The sequence below is a fragment of the Tupaia chinensis genome, unplaced genomic scaffold, assembly GCF_000334495.1.
Source record: "Tupaia chinensis unplaced genomic scaffold, TupChi_1.0 Scaffold000594_1, whole genome shotgun sequence".
Taxonomy (NCBI): Eukaryota; Metazoa; Chordata; class Mammalia; order Scandentia; family Tupaiidae; genus Tupaia; species Tupaia belangeri.
Window position 1 is genome coordinate 328,127 of NW_006160110.1, and position 14,329 is coordinate 342,455.

Below are 14,329 nucleotides of genomic sequence, written 5' to 3' on the forward strand. Positions count from 1 at the left end.
GTGTGGAAATTACAGAGAAATGTGCTAATGGGTATTTAGGACTTAAGAATTTATCTGGCTGTGGAATATAAAGGTATTAGAGTTAATTTTTCTTAAGATGGAAGCAAAATATGAACCAGAGCAATATATACTTGTAAAAACACACTCATGCAAAGAGATCTAAGACCAGTATTGATCCCACAATAATTCTCACTCTGTTTTTTGTTTTGTTTTGTTTTGTTTTCAGAGGTTTTTGCTACAGGGTGAATGCACTTGCTAGACAGACAGAGAGAGAGACAGAGACACAGAAAGCGAGAAATCACCCCCCAGGGGCAACGGCCATGCCCCAATCCCTTCTCCTCCATTCTCCTCTTGGAATCTTGGTCACACATGCACATGCACCCAGCATGAGTTTAAGCCACCGGGTCTGGGACTCGAACCCTGGTTGACTACATGTGAATCCAGCAATATAGCCATTACGCCAACTGCTGGCCCCAATTCTATAAATTTTTAAATGACTACTGATAATATGTAGGATAGAAGTTTATAATAGTTTTTTAAGGATGGGGAACTGTTCACAGTAACTGAAAACTTCAGATGGGATTGATGGTTTGGAGAAGAAATGCTCAGATTTATGTGGCATTAGGAGAAAAAAAAAGAAAAATGAAACATTTCTTCAATTTGTAATTAGATGCTCAGAACCAAAAGTCAAGATACATAGAGGACAGCTGAATAAACTTGGGTTATTGACAGTCTAAGGGAATAAGCTTACAAGAGATTAGGTGTTTACAAAGGCAGGTAGGCAAAGAAATCTATAACCACTTCTCAACAGGAAAAAGAGAAGGGAAAAACTACAAAGTTGGGTCAAACTGCAGAGAGATAAATGTCAGAAATTTGAAACTATGATATCACAAATGAAAAAATAAACACACACAGATAATAGGATTGTATAGGGCCAACTCATGGTGTGGTGCTTAAGTCAGTTGAATTCACACAGTCGACTGCATCATTTGAGCCCTGGACCCAGTGGTTTGAGAATCATATGTGGGATGTGTGCACGCATTTCCAAAATCTCAAAAGGAGGAATAAATTGAAGAGAAGGGATTGTAGTATGATTCCCCATGGGGGGAGCTTTCTCACTTTCCTTGACACATGAAGGATTTCAAAAGTTTCATGTTAAGATAGTTTATTTTGGTGCAAAAATTTTTGAAACCCATGCATAGTTTTTTCTGTTTGTTTGTTTGTTCGTTTTTTAGAGAGGCTTTTTTGCTATAGGATACATGTGCTCGCCAGAACGACAGAGAGACAGAAAGTGAGAAATCACCCCCTAGGGGAGATGGCCACTCCACAATCCTTTTGCCTTCATTCTCCTCTCAAGATTTTGGGTACACACGCACACGTGCTCAGTGTGAGTTTCAAGCCACTGAGTCTGGGGCTTAGACCACAGTCAACCATGTGGGGTCCAGTGATGTAACCATTAAGCCATCTGCTGGTCCCACATAGTTTTTTTCATATTACATATTTTACATGAACTTTTCAATGCTCCTTGTTTTTACCTACCTACTTCTTTCTTTCTTTTTTTGTTATAGAATTATTCATTTGATTTTTTTATTATTATTTTTTAATTTGCTATAGAGCAAGTGTGCTCACCAAGGAGAGACTGAGAGAGAGAGAGACAGAAAGAGAAAAAGAGAGGAAAAGTGAAAAAGCAAGCCATCAGGTCCAGGACTTAAACCTTGGTCAGCCATGTGGGAGTCCAGCACCTTAACCCCCACACCACCTGCTGGTCCCATTTTTGAGACTCTGGTAATAATCTCATTTCCATCAGGAAACCACATTTCGGTACTCAAATGGAAATAGATGGCTCTCTTGCTAAGGTTCTCTTAGCCTCTGCACTTAGCATTAACCCTTGGCACATGATAATAGTAAAAAACTGTATATCAAAACTAAATGTTGGGACCAGCAGTTAGTGTAATGGCTATGTCGCTGGACTCCCATGTAATTGACCGTGATTTGAGTCCTGGACCTGGTGGCTTAAACTCACGCTGGGTGCGTGTGCATGTATGCCCAAGATCTCGAGACGAGAATGGAGGAGAAGGGACTGCAGCATGGCCATCCCCCCTGGGGAGTGATTTCTGGCTTTCTGTCTCTCTGACTGTCTCTCTGTCTTTCTGGCGAGTGCACGTGCCCTATAGCAAAAACTTCTCCAAAAACAAAAAACACAAAACAAAAATTAAATGTTAATCATTCAAAATTTTAATCCCAAATACATAATTTTATATATATAAATAGTTTCAGAGAAATTTAGTATCTTGTTGAACAGTGATAAAAATGAATGAGTGGGGATTTGGATCTGGCTACCCTGATTCTAAAAATATATGTATTTTCTAATGTCATGCTGCGTAAAATGCAAACAAGGCTGCTCATTCAGTGCAGATGTCAAGATACAGGGGGAAAATTCCTTTAAAAAAAATGAAGGAGCTAGACTGATAAAGAACATCCAAATGGTTTCTGGTCTTAGAAATTAAACCAGCTCAGAACCTCTGGAATTTCTTGTTTCCAAGCCTGCAAATAAACTCACAAGCAGGAAATGGAGAATACTGAGCAGATGCTAGAGCATTTTGTTCAATGTCCACTTTAAAATCATTAATGATAATATGCTTTGTGTCTCTGAAAGCTGTTTCCAAAAGATCGATTATTCCATTTGCAGTCAGTATGCACACAGAAGATGCAGAGGTTTCTGTGGTTCCTGACTTTGACCTTTGCACTCGTAAAGATTTTGGTATTTCTCCAGATGCACCTCTTGAGCATCCTAAGCCAACGGTTTGGTCTCTAGTAATTCCTCATCTTCCCCTTCAATTCTAGACCAGTTTTGGCAGCTAAAAAGGAGGTTGAACAGGAAAAAGTGGCTTAAACCACCTAATTGGTGTGATAGCATATTTTCTACTTCGTGAAGAGTAGAAGAAGCAATATTGACCCATCACTGCTGGCTGACAGTGAAATGTCAGGACAGGGCCGCAACAATATTCTCTGTAATGAACCAACGCTGAATACCAAGTGGAGCAGGCTAGTGGAAATCAAGTGAGAATGAAAAAGTATAAACACTTCTGATTAACAGCCAATAGCACCAGCTGGAGCAGACAATATAACACAAAAGGGTCAGCTCCAGTGCTGACAGGTTTGGCAAGGCAACCTCGTTAACAGCAAGATGAAACTTCATTTGCTCACAATTTCATAGGCTGTTTCAAAGACACCTCCTGCAAATTGACTTTAGGAGATGGAATTGCATTTAGCTTGACTTTTCTGGCAAAAGTAGAAAGAATTTCGCCAAGTGTTTCTTGGAGCTTGTGAAGATTCAGATTCAAAAGGGAAGCATGTGGTGAAACAAAATAGGGAAAAAAAAAAATCGCAGAGCTCCCATGCACAGGAAGACTTTGCAGAGTTTTAATAAGTGGCTGCTTGTTCTTAGATGCTCAACTAAACATTAAAACAGAAAGAGCAAAGCTCATGGAGAAAACAGACATGGTGACTCCTCAGTCACTCATGGCATTCAGACTTAAGTGGGAAGGAGTACTGGCGTCAGCCCAGAAAGTGGCCATACAGGGAAAGGCTGGTTCTAGCTATTGAGTATTAAACTGTCTGGACCATATGAATATACGGATGGGACCATATGTATGTATTGTCAGTATAGGAAAGTCGATAGTACTAGGATTTGTTCTCACTCTGCTATCATCACCAACTAGTTCTATCCTTTATCTTTCAGTAGGTCAGCTTATTCCTTACTCTGGGTTTTAGTTTTTTTAATTATAAAAAATAAATGAATTAGATCATTGGTTCCAAGTATGTATCAGAATTATCTAGAGGGTCTGTTAAAACACAAAAGCTCTGGGACCAGCAGATGATGTAAGGGTTATGTCTTTGGACTCCCATGTAGTGAACTGCAGTTTGAGTCCTGGACCCAGCAGCTTAAAGCTCACTCTTACACTAGGCATGTATGCCAGCCTGCCCAAAATTCTGAGAGGAAAGAATGGAGAAGGGATTGTGGTGTGGCCATGTTTCCTAGGGGGTGATATTTTGCTTTCTGTTTGTTTCTCTGTCTCTCCAGCGAGTGTACCCACCCTATAGCAAAAATCTCCCTTAAAACAAATACACACACACAAACACACACAAAACACCTGGTCCTACCTGTAAGGTTTCTGATTTAATAGATCTGGGTGGATCCATAAAATTTGCATTTCAAAGCTCCTGGTGATGCTGACACTGCTGATTCAGGAAGCACTTTTAGAGAATTACTGGGTTAGATGATCCCTAAGGTTTCTGCAGATTCAATGTGTTCTAAAAACATTGAATTTACCAGTCAGGTGATCTAATTTAGATTGTTACTTGAGCCAGCAACATAGATTGATTCACTTGAACACGTTACATTTGAAACATGTTTCCTGTTTCATTACATTTGAAACATGTTCTGTGCATGAGTGTGTCTGGAATCCAGTAGCTGAATTTCAGTTCCATTACTTGAAAATTCTTATGGGTAGAAGATCGCCCTAAAAAGAAGGTTACTATTAGGTGAATGCTATAAATAAATAAAATGAGCTAGAGACCGGTACTTTCTACAACTGCTCCAAAAAGGACGTAAGTGCTGAGTAATCCAAACAGGAGCCAATAGTTATAAAACACATACTATTCCATTAAAGTCCTCGTCTTCAGGTTATAACCTTTTTAAAGTACCTGAATATGGATTAAAATACTGGTATTAAATCTGTTGTCTTTAAGAAACGTATCTAAAAGAAGAAAACATTTCTTGGCTGAGATTTCTTGTGGCTAAGCTTGACCACTCAGAAGCTCTGTTCTGTATCTTTCACATGGGTCCTGTGTCTCCCCTTGCTCTTGCTTACAGATTTATATGTATCCAAAATTCAGAGTTTTCAGAAATCTATACCTTCACTAATGTGTGGATGACAAAAGTGATCTCATAGCAGTTTGAATAGAGCCAATACAATGTGATAGTAGACTATAATGCAAACACTGTAAGAAAGCACTGCTAGGTAATGATTTGCTAAATGAGGACAATTCCATGTTTGGGGGAGGCCAAATCACCAAGTGAAAAGTTACTCTGGGGTATTAAACAAAAAAAACAGTGTTTTTAGAATGAGTACATGATTGGGGCCAGCAGATGGCATGGCAGCTAAGGGGCTGACTTCCTACATGGGCAACTAAGATTCAAGACCTAGACCCAAGGCTTGAAAATCATGCTGAGTGTGTGTGCATGCATGCCCAAAATTCCAAGAGGAGACTGGAGAAGGGAATGTGGCATGGCCATCCTCCTAGTGGGATGATTTCTTTCTTTCTCTCTCTGTCTCTGGTGAGTACACATGCTCTATGGCAAAAACTTACAACAACAAAAAATGTACATGATTATGATCAAAAGAGGAACACATTTCTTCACGTCACAGGGATAATACGTGTGTCCACAGAAAGTTCACACCTGGTCCTACCTGTAAGGTTTCTGATTTAATAGATCTGGGTGGATCCATAAAATTTGCATTTCAAAGCTCCTGGTGATGCTGACACTGCTGATTCAGGAAGCACTTTTAGAGAATTACTGGGTTAGATGATCCCTAAGGTTTCTGCAGATTCAATGTGTTCTAAAAACATTGAATTTACCAGTCAGGTGATCTAATTTAGATTGTTACTTGAGCCAGCAACATAGATTGATTCACTTGAACACGTTACATTTGAAACATGTTTCCTGTTTCATTACATTTGAAACATGTTCTGTGCATGAGTGTGTCTGGAATCCAGTAGCTGAATTTCAGTTCCATTACTTGAAAATTCTTATGGGTAGAAGATCGCCCTAAAAAGAAGGTTACTATTAGGTGAATGCTATAAATAAATAAAATGAGCTAGAGACCGGTACTTTCTACAACTGCTCCAAAAAGGACGTAAGTGCTGAGTAATCCAAACAGGAGCCAATAGTTATAAAACACATACTATTCCATTAAAGTCCTCGTCTTCAGGTTATAACCTTTTTAAAGTACCTGAATATGGATTAAAATACTGGTATTAAATCTGTTGTCTTTAAGAAACGTATCTAAAAGAAGAAAACATTTCTTGGCTGAGATTTCTTGTGGCTAAGCTTGACCACTCAGAAGCTCTGTTCTGTATCTTTCACATGGGTCCTGTGTCTCCCCTTGCTCTTGCTTACAGATTTATATGTATCCAAAATTCAGAGTTTTCAGAAATCTATACCTTCACTAATGTGTGGATGACAAAAGTGATCTCATAGCAGTTTGAATAGAGCCAATACAATGTGATAGTAGACTATAATGCAAACACTGTAAGAAAGCACTGCTAGGTAATGATTTGCTAAATGAGGACAATTCCATGTTTGGGGGAGGCCAAATCACCAAGTGAAAAGTTACTCTGGGGTATTAAACAAAAAAAACAGTGTTTTTAGAATGAGTACATGATTGGGGCCAGCAGATGGCATGGCAGCTAAGGGGCTGACTTCCTACATGGGCAACTAAGATTCAAGACCTAGACCCAAGGCTTGAAAATCATGCTGAGTGTGTGTGCATGCATGCCCAAAATTCCAAGAGGAGACTGGAGAAGGGAATGTGGCATGGCCATCCTCCTAGTGGGATGATTTCTTTCTTTCTCTCTCTGTCTCTGGTGAGTACACATGCTCTATGGCAAAAACTTACAACAACAAAAAATGTACATGATTATGATCAAAAGAGGAACACATTTCTTCACGTCACAGGGATAATACGTGTGTCCACAGAAAGTTCAGTGAGGGAAAGGAAACGATGTCTGAAATAAAGAAAATCATTTGGTTTGATGACTTTACCGTAGATTCCACAGAAACTTTTATAATAATGAGGAGCAGAGCATGACCCATCTCAAGCCAAGACAAAGATGTGGCACCTACAGACTAAAGGACTACTCATCACCAGGGACCATCACACATTTTAAGAAATTGTTCAAGTGAGAACTAGGACCATTCCCAAGGAGTTCACTAATGGACATTTTGGGGATGGGATAAAGAATGCCTGGAAAGAAATGATCAATCTTTCTATAAAATGTGTGTTAGCAAAGCCTTGTTAGTCAATAATGGGAACTGTGCACTTGTAAATTTTCATGCTGTAATTCATTCACCAACCAGGAGACGGACCCTGCCTTTTTATGATGCAAAAGACACTGGTAGGATGATAGTACAAGATAACTGAAATTGAGTAAAATGAAGTAGCCCACAGCTAAAGTCTTTAGAGTACAAAACTTTCTCTTTCTTGATTCCTCAGATGGTCTCAACAGAAAGACGGTCTGAAATAAGCTGAACCAAGATAAGCTCAGGACAGAAACAGAAGTGGAGCAATGAGGTGTCTGCTCCTGTTTCCAAAAGATAGTGTAAGGCCAATAGCTGGAGGTCGCTAAGATATTCCTAAACTTGAAGGAGAGAGCTGTCAATAGCCAGAACTGAGGGGGAGGACTCAGGATCCCGGGCTTGGAAAAATAACCAAAAATGCTATGAGATGAAAAATGAGTAAATAACTTATCATGGTGATCCAAATAATCCTACTGATGGAATTATTCTCATTTTGAGCCATTTTTAAAGAGCAGCTTCGTGTGGGTCAGTTTTTGAATTAAAGCATCCAGAAGGCATGCATTTACCTAATTTTCATTTATGATATCTTTTTCCTTTGAGATCTCCTAGAGCTATGGCTTAGTATACATTTCCTGTGAAAGGGAATATGAAAAGGCCCTTTGGGGGTTCTTCTCAGCCAGATACCTACTGCCTACTTTTTCCATGAGCATACACTTGTTATACAACCTGGCTTGCCTTCTGGTACTGACAGACCAGGCCTTGCAGATTTCTGACTTTCCAAGAGTTTTCACATGCATCGTTATATGTGCTACTTAAGGGTACTTGAGGCCACAGACTTCTGTGTATTCTTATCCCTCAGGCACTCAATCTAGATTGGAAGAGTCACTTAATGATTTACCATCTATAGGTTGGTAGTTTCGACTTTAGAGGGGTGATTCTGATCCTCAGTAGATATTTGACCATGTTTTGATACATGCCTGGCTGTTAAAATGGGGGGTGGGGGTGGGAGTTGCTAATTTCCTCTAAAGGGTAGAGGACAGAAAGACTGCTAAATATCTTTCAGTGCACAACATTGTACCCGCTCATGACACAGCATTCTCTATACCCAATTTAGCAGTTCTAAGGTTCAGAAACTCTACTGTAGGTGATTAAAATGTTTGTGTTATATGGGCCAGGCCTATGACCTAATGGTTAAGGAAGCCAGATCCCACATGGCCAACTACAGTTCACATCTTGGGTCTAGTCCCCTAAAAAACATACTGGGTGTATGTATGTACAGACCAAATCCCAACAGGACAGTGAAATGAAGGAAAAGAAATTGTAGTGTGACCACACCCTACTGGGGCACAGGTGCTTTCTTTCTCTCTCTCTGTCTCTCTCTGGTAAGTGTACATACCCACTCACAATCTTTAGTTTGTGTTGATATTAATGTATTGATACTGGATTATACATGTATACATTCATTTTTTAAATGATTAAAGTAATATCTAACCATGATCTTAAAAAATGAAGTACAACAAAAATCACCAAAAGATAAAAAGTGTTAGCAGCTAAGAGACAACAGATAAATGAACTGTTAACAGTTTCTGCACATTTCCATTTAAGAGGCAAATTTCATGAAAAGACTCCAACTCAGTCTTGGCGTTAATTATCTGTGTTCTGGGTAACAGGTGGATCCTGGTGCTAAAGGAGTATTAGGTAGGGGAAGCTGTAGAGCACACCGCGAGAACAATCAATTTGTCTAGTTCGCAAAGTTCTTGGGCCTTTTAGAAAGCTAGCCAGATACTGGCTTCTGAAAAATCCAATAAGCTGAAAAATGGATTTCAAAGGTTGAAACAACTTCTCGGCTTCAAGAATGTCTTGGCTAAGACACTACCAGAACTGAAAAATAAAAGCTTTTTCAGAATATGAGTTAAATATATAAAACTTAGTCTTAGACCCAAACGTGAGTCTATGATGAAATAAGCCCGAGGATTATGGTGAAAAGGTTGACCTGGATATACCAAAACCTTTTCTCTATCCAAAATAAGAAAAGCTTGAGTAGCAGAAATAAAATCTGCCATTTAATAGCTCATTAAATAATTCAGACATCAGTCAGACATGTAAAACAACACTGTCCAATTTCTATGCCTTTATTTTGTTTCCTTTTTTTTTTCTTATGCTATAGGGCACATGCACTTGCTTGGAGAGACAGAGATAAACAGAGAGACGGAAGACAAGAAATCACCTCCCAGTGGAGAAGGCCATGCTGCAATCTTTTCTCCTGCATTCTCTTCTGGGGATTTTGAGCACACACGCATAGCATGAGTTTCAAACCACCAAGTCAGGGACCCAAATCACGGTTGATCATGAAGGAGTCCATGATCTCAACCACTACACCACCTGCCAGGCCTTGTTTCTAATCTACCAAGAAACCCAAAGATGAAGTTTAAACCCTACATGCCACTTAGTTCTTCTGGCTATTCTGCTCAAATCACCACCAAAGACTGTGTTCCTGCAATTTCACTCAGAGAAAAGGGTTAACAGAGTGAACCTTCATAGTATAGATTCCACTAGAACTGAACAGGCAGTATCTGACTTCAAGCACAAAAGTTTCTGAACAGCTTGTCTAGGGAATATACATTTCTGTAGTCTTTGAGCTAGTTTTGACGAAGGATCATGAAGAGAAGAATAGGAAACAGTCAAATAATTATATCAAATTCAATCCAAGACTTCTGAAAAAGACTCCCTACCTTCCTCTGAAACAAGCTCCTTATGGGGTACCCTAGAGAAATATTGATCTACTTATTTTTAGTGATTATTGTTTCAATTCCAGATGTGAACTGAAAAATAGCTGCAAAGATTGGGAATTCAATTCTTGTCTTATCTCAAATTCTTTTCTTGGTTACTACAGATTAAAATAACGGCAAAAGTGAAACTAGAGAAATAAAAGACTAAGGCATGTTTGTTTTGAACTCAACTAGAAGATGAAACTGTATTTACATTCTTTTTCCCCAAGGAACATATGACTTACCAACTCTTCCAGTGACTTTGTAACACTTATGAGACCTTTAAGAATTTGAAAGGAGCAATTTGGCAACATGTATTAAGACCTTAAAGATGTGTATGCACACTGACCAAGCAATTGCATTTTTGTGAATTTAAATTAAGGAATAACTAATCATATAGGCAGAAAGGCATGAATAATGATCTCATATTTAAAAATAAAAGTTTTGAAAATAGAACTAATAATTGACTCTTATGCAGCCAGTGAGACTTAAAGTGTGGGAAGAAGGTTCATAACTTATGAGTGAAAAAGAAAAGCAGTTTGAAAGTGACTTTTTAAAGATTTTATTTTATTTATATTTAAAAACCTAGAGGGCTATACAACAAAATATTAGTGGTAAAATAGGAGAGTTTATTCTTTTCTTTGGCTAGCTAGAAAGCACATGCACTCACCAGAAAGGAAGAGAGAGAGGGAGAGAGAAAGCACTCCCCAGAGGAATACAGTCACACCAAAATTCTTTCTCTTCCATTTTGCCATCCTATTGGGATTTGGGGTGTGAATATACATGCACCTGGCTTGTTTCACAAGCTGCTGGGGCCAGGATTAGAACCTTGGTTAAGTGGGATCTGGCTCCTTTAACCCCTAGGCTATGGGGCTAGGCTGTATTCTTTGACTTTTCATGTTTCTTCAATGAGCATGTATCCTTTTTAAAGAAAAATTACTAAAATTTCAGAAAGAATTTTTATAGATGTATTAGCTATCTCAGGTCATAGAAGCTTGGTACTAATTTGATTTTCTTTCTTCACAGAAACAATACTTTGTAGTGCATCAAGTATAAAGCAATAGTAGATGTTTTCCATAAATAAAAAGTAAACCTTTTCTTCTCACAGTGTGGCCAAAACTTCAATGTCTTCGATGATATAAATGCAGAATATTTTTAATGATAGCTGACTTGCATTCACTATTGATTTTTAAAGGAACAATCTATTTGAAGACATGTATCTCCTTGTAATTGACAGTGTATAATCCATTACTCTAATAGCTTAATGGTCTTTTAAGTAGGGGGAAAAAAGCAACTCTTAGATTATAAACTCCTCTTTGGTCACCTAGCACTAGTAAAGACTTATCTGTGTATCTCACATTGCAGAGCTTAATTAAGCACAAGTATTTATCAAGTACTTACTCTGTGCTAAGCAAAGAAATCAGTGCTACTATGGGGTGGGAAGGTGTCACTGAGAGTCAGGCCACTAGTAAGGACATGTGGATGGTTGATGTCCATGTCTATTCTGTTCAGCCAGTGCTCATGTAAACCACTGCTTAAAATACTATAAAAAGCACAGCTGGGGGGACCAGCAGATGGCATTATGCTATGTCACTGGACTCCCATGCAGTTGACCGGGTTTCAAGTCCCAGACCCAGTGGCTAAACCCATGCTGAGTGTGAGTGTGCGCACGTGCCCAAGATCCCAAGAGTAGAATGGAGGAGAAGGGACTGCGGTGTGGCCATCCCCCTGGGGGTGATTTCTTGCTTTCTGTCTCTCTGTCTTCCTGGCAAGTGCATGTGCCCTGTTGCAAAAAAAATTAAATAAATTAAATAAATTAAAAAAACAAAACAAAACAAAACAAAACTCTCCAAAATATAAAAGCACAGCTGCATGACTTCATCTCTGCACCCTCAGCACTTACTCCCTGCTTACAGAGAGGAAAGTAGTGTTTATAAATGAGCGGATTTGTGCCAACATCAATGAGGCTACAAAAGTGTAACATTGTGATCAATATATAAAAAATATCATTCCTTCACAGAGGCTATCCACTTTTCGAGTATAGGAAAATGTTCATTTACTTTCTTTCCCTCCTCGAGTGTCTAGCTTTCAGCTGAGCATACATTCAGTAGCCAAAAACATTTGGTAATTCGCCAATTATAAAAGAAACAGTGAACATCCACAAGAATTCACTTAGCTTTGATTAGGTTCATGCTTTCAGTTGCCTTAGATATCTTTCTCCACACTAATGTCAACATACAGAAAAATTAAACCAACTTTACTTTGTATGTAAAGTTGATAAGTGTGTGTGTGTGTAAATAAATAGATAGATGTGTAAATTTAGGCCAAAGCACACTGATGAATGACTTTATTCAAAAATCAAGGGAATCTATATCAAAAATTAACATTTTGCTTTTTTTTATTATTTTTTGTTGTTAAGTTTGCTATAGACCATAAGTACTCACTGGAGAGAAATAGAGGAAGAAAGAGAAAAAGTGAAAAAGTATCCACTCCAGGGGGATGATCACACCGTAATCTATTCTTGTCCACTCTTCTCTCACGATTTTGGGCATGCTTGGACATGTGCCTGGCATGTTTCTCAAGTTGCCAGGTCTGGGTTTCAAACTGCATAGTTGGCCTTGTGGGACCCAGCTGCCTTAACCACCTGGCTGGCCTATAGTTTACTTTTTGTTTATTTATTCCATGAAAGACAGATACAGAAACAGACACCCAAACAGGGACTTCATGCCATTATCCATCCCTAGTCTCATCGGTCCCAGACCTTGAGCAACTATACTTGTGTTCAGGGAGGTCCCAGGAAGCAAACATGGGACCTTTCCCATGTGGGTCCAGTTGGTTTTTCTACATGACTCTGACTTTTTACTTCTTTTTTGGTAGGTTTTTGCCTTGGGTTACATGTGCTCATGGGAGAGAGAGACAGACAGTGAGAAGGAAAGTGAGAAATCATCACCCAGCGGATGGCAATGGCATGATCCCTCTATTCCATTCTCCTCCCAGGATCTTGGGGATGTTGTCAAGGTACCAGATCTGGTTCTCAGACCAAGGTTGGCCATGTGGGAGTGCAGTGACATAACTGCTATGCCATCTGTTGGCTCCACTATTTTTTTTTTAATAAACTATGATTGTTCTCAGAGACTTATGCTATTTTATTATAAAATATACATACAAAAAAAATAGATCTTTATTAAAAGCATACCTACAGGGGACCAACTGGTGATGTGGTGGTTAATGTGTTGGACAATCCCACATGGCCGACCATGGTTCAAGTGCTGGACCTGGTGGCTTGCTTTCTCACTTTCCTTCTTTCTCTCCGTGTCTCTCTCTGGTCAAATTAAAACATGATTGAATAAATAAAATAAATAAAATTTAAACAAAAACGTTCCTACAAACCTGAAGTCAAATCAATAGGTCATCATCAAGGAATCTCTTTTCTTCTTACAAACACCTATTAAATACTTTGTATCAATTTTGAGCATTTGAACTTACCTTGTTATTCTCTTGGCAATATAATTACACAAGGCAACTTGTGTTATTTCCCCATATGAGTCCCTAATAAGTTCTCTGTTTTTCCTAAGACAGCTATTAATTAGTCAATAACTGCTTCAAGGCCCTAATTGATTGGCACTATAAACAAGAAAGCTTATATGGTCCTTTTGTTTATGAACTATATTTAAGATTAAGTAAAATGTTAGCAGCATGTTATTAGGCAGAAAGGGGACAAGGATTGAATAATATTCACGGCAAATGTATGACTAAACACTGAGCAGACTTGTCTCTATATGTTTCACAGACTGAGAAAAAAATAAGTAAATGAAGACTAAGCATATGTAGCTTGAAAACACACTCAAATATTGTACATAATTATCTTGTGGAAAATATCCAAAGGCTTAAGGAAAATCTAACCTATGATCCCAAAACCTAGAGGGTTTTTGTTCTTGGGACTACCTATGTTATTTGTATTACAACATATTCTGCATTCATTTTGTGGTTAGAAAGATGTTTTCGGGATTATTTTATTTTGGGAATCCTTTTTATTGTCCATCAATGACAAAAAATACATACAATCTCTATTTCATTGGAAATATCATTTTGCATATACTTTCAAGAAATTTCCCTTTGCCTAGCAGTTACATTGACCCTCAAGTCTGAATAGCCCTTCTATAGGTTGTTACAAAAGTACTCCTAATATGATTCATTTGTTGATACTTTTTAAAGTGTTTTTAAGCTTAATAATTTTAACAAAAACTAAAGAAGAGAGACATGTTATATTCCATGGATATCTACTTTTCAAAGTAAAATCAGTGTACAAATTGCTGCCTATTGGGTTAAATTACCAGAAAGATGAGCCAAGGATTATCAAGCCAGAAAGCAACTCAGAAACTTGAGTTTCTGTCTAGTTTAAGTAGTAAAGAGAATTCTGCTTGAATATCTCTGATTTAAAATAGTTCAATAGCTTCTATTTTCAAGATAGACTAAT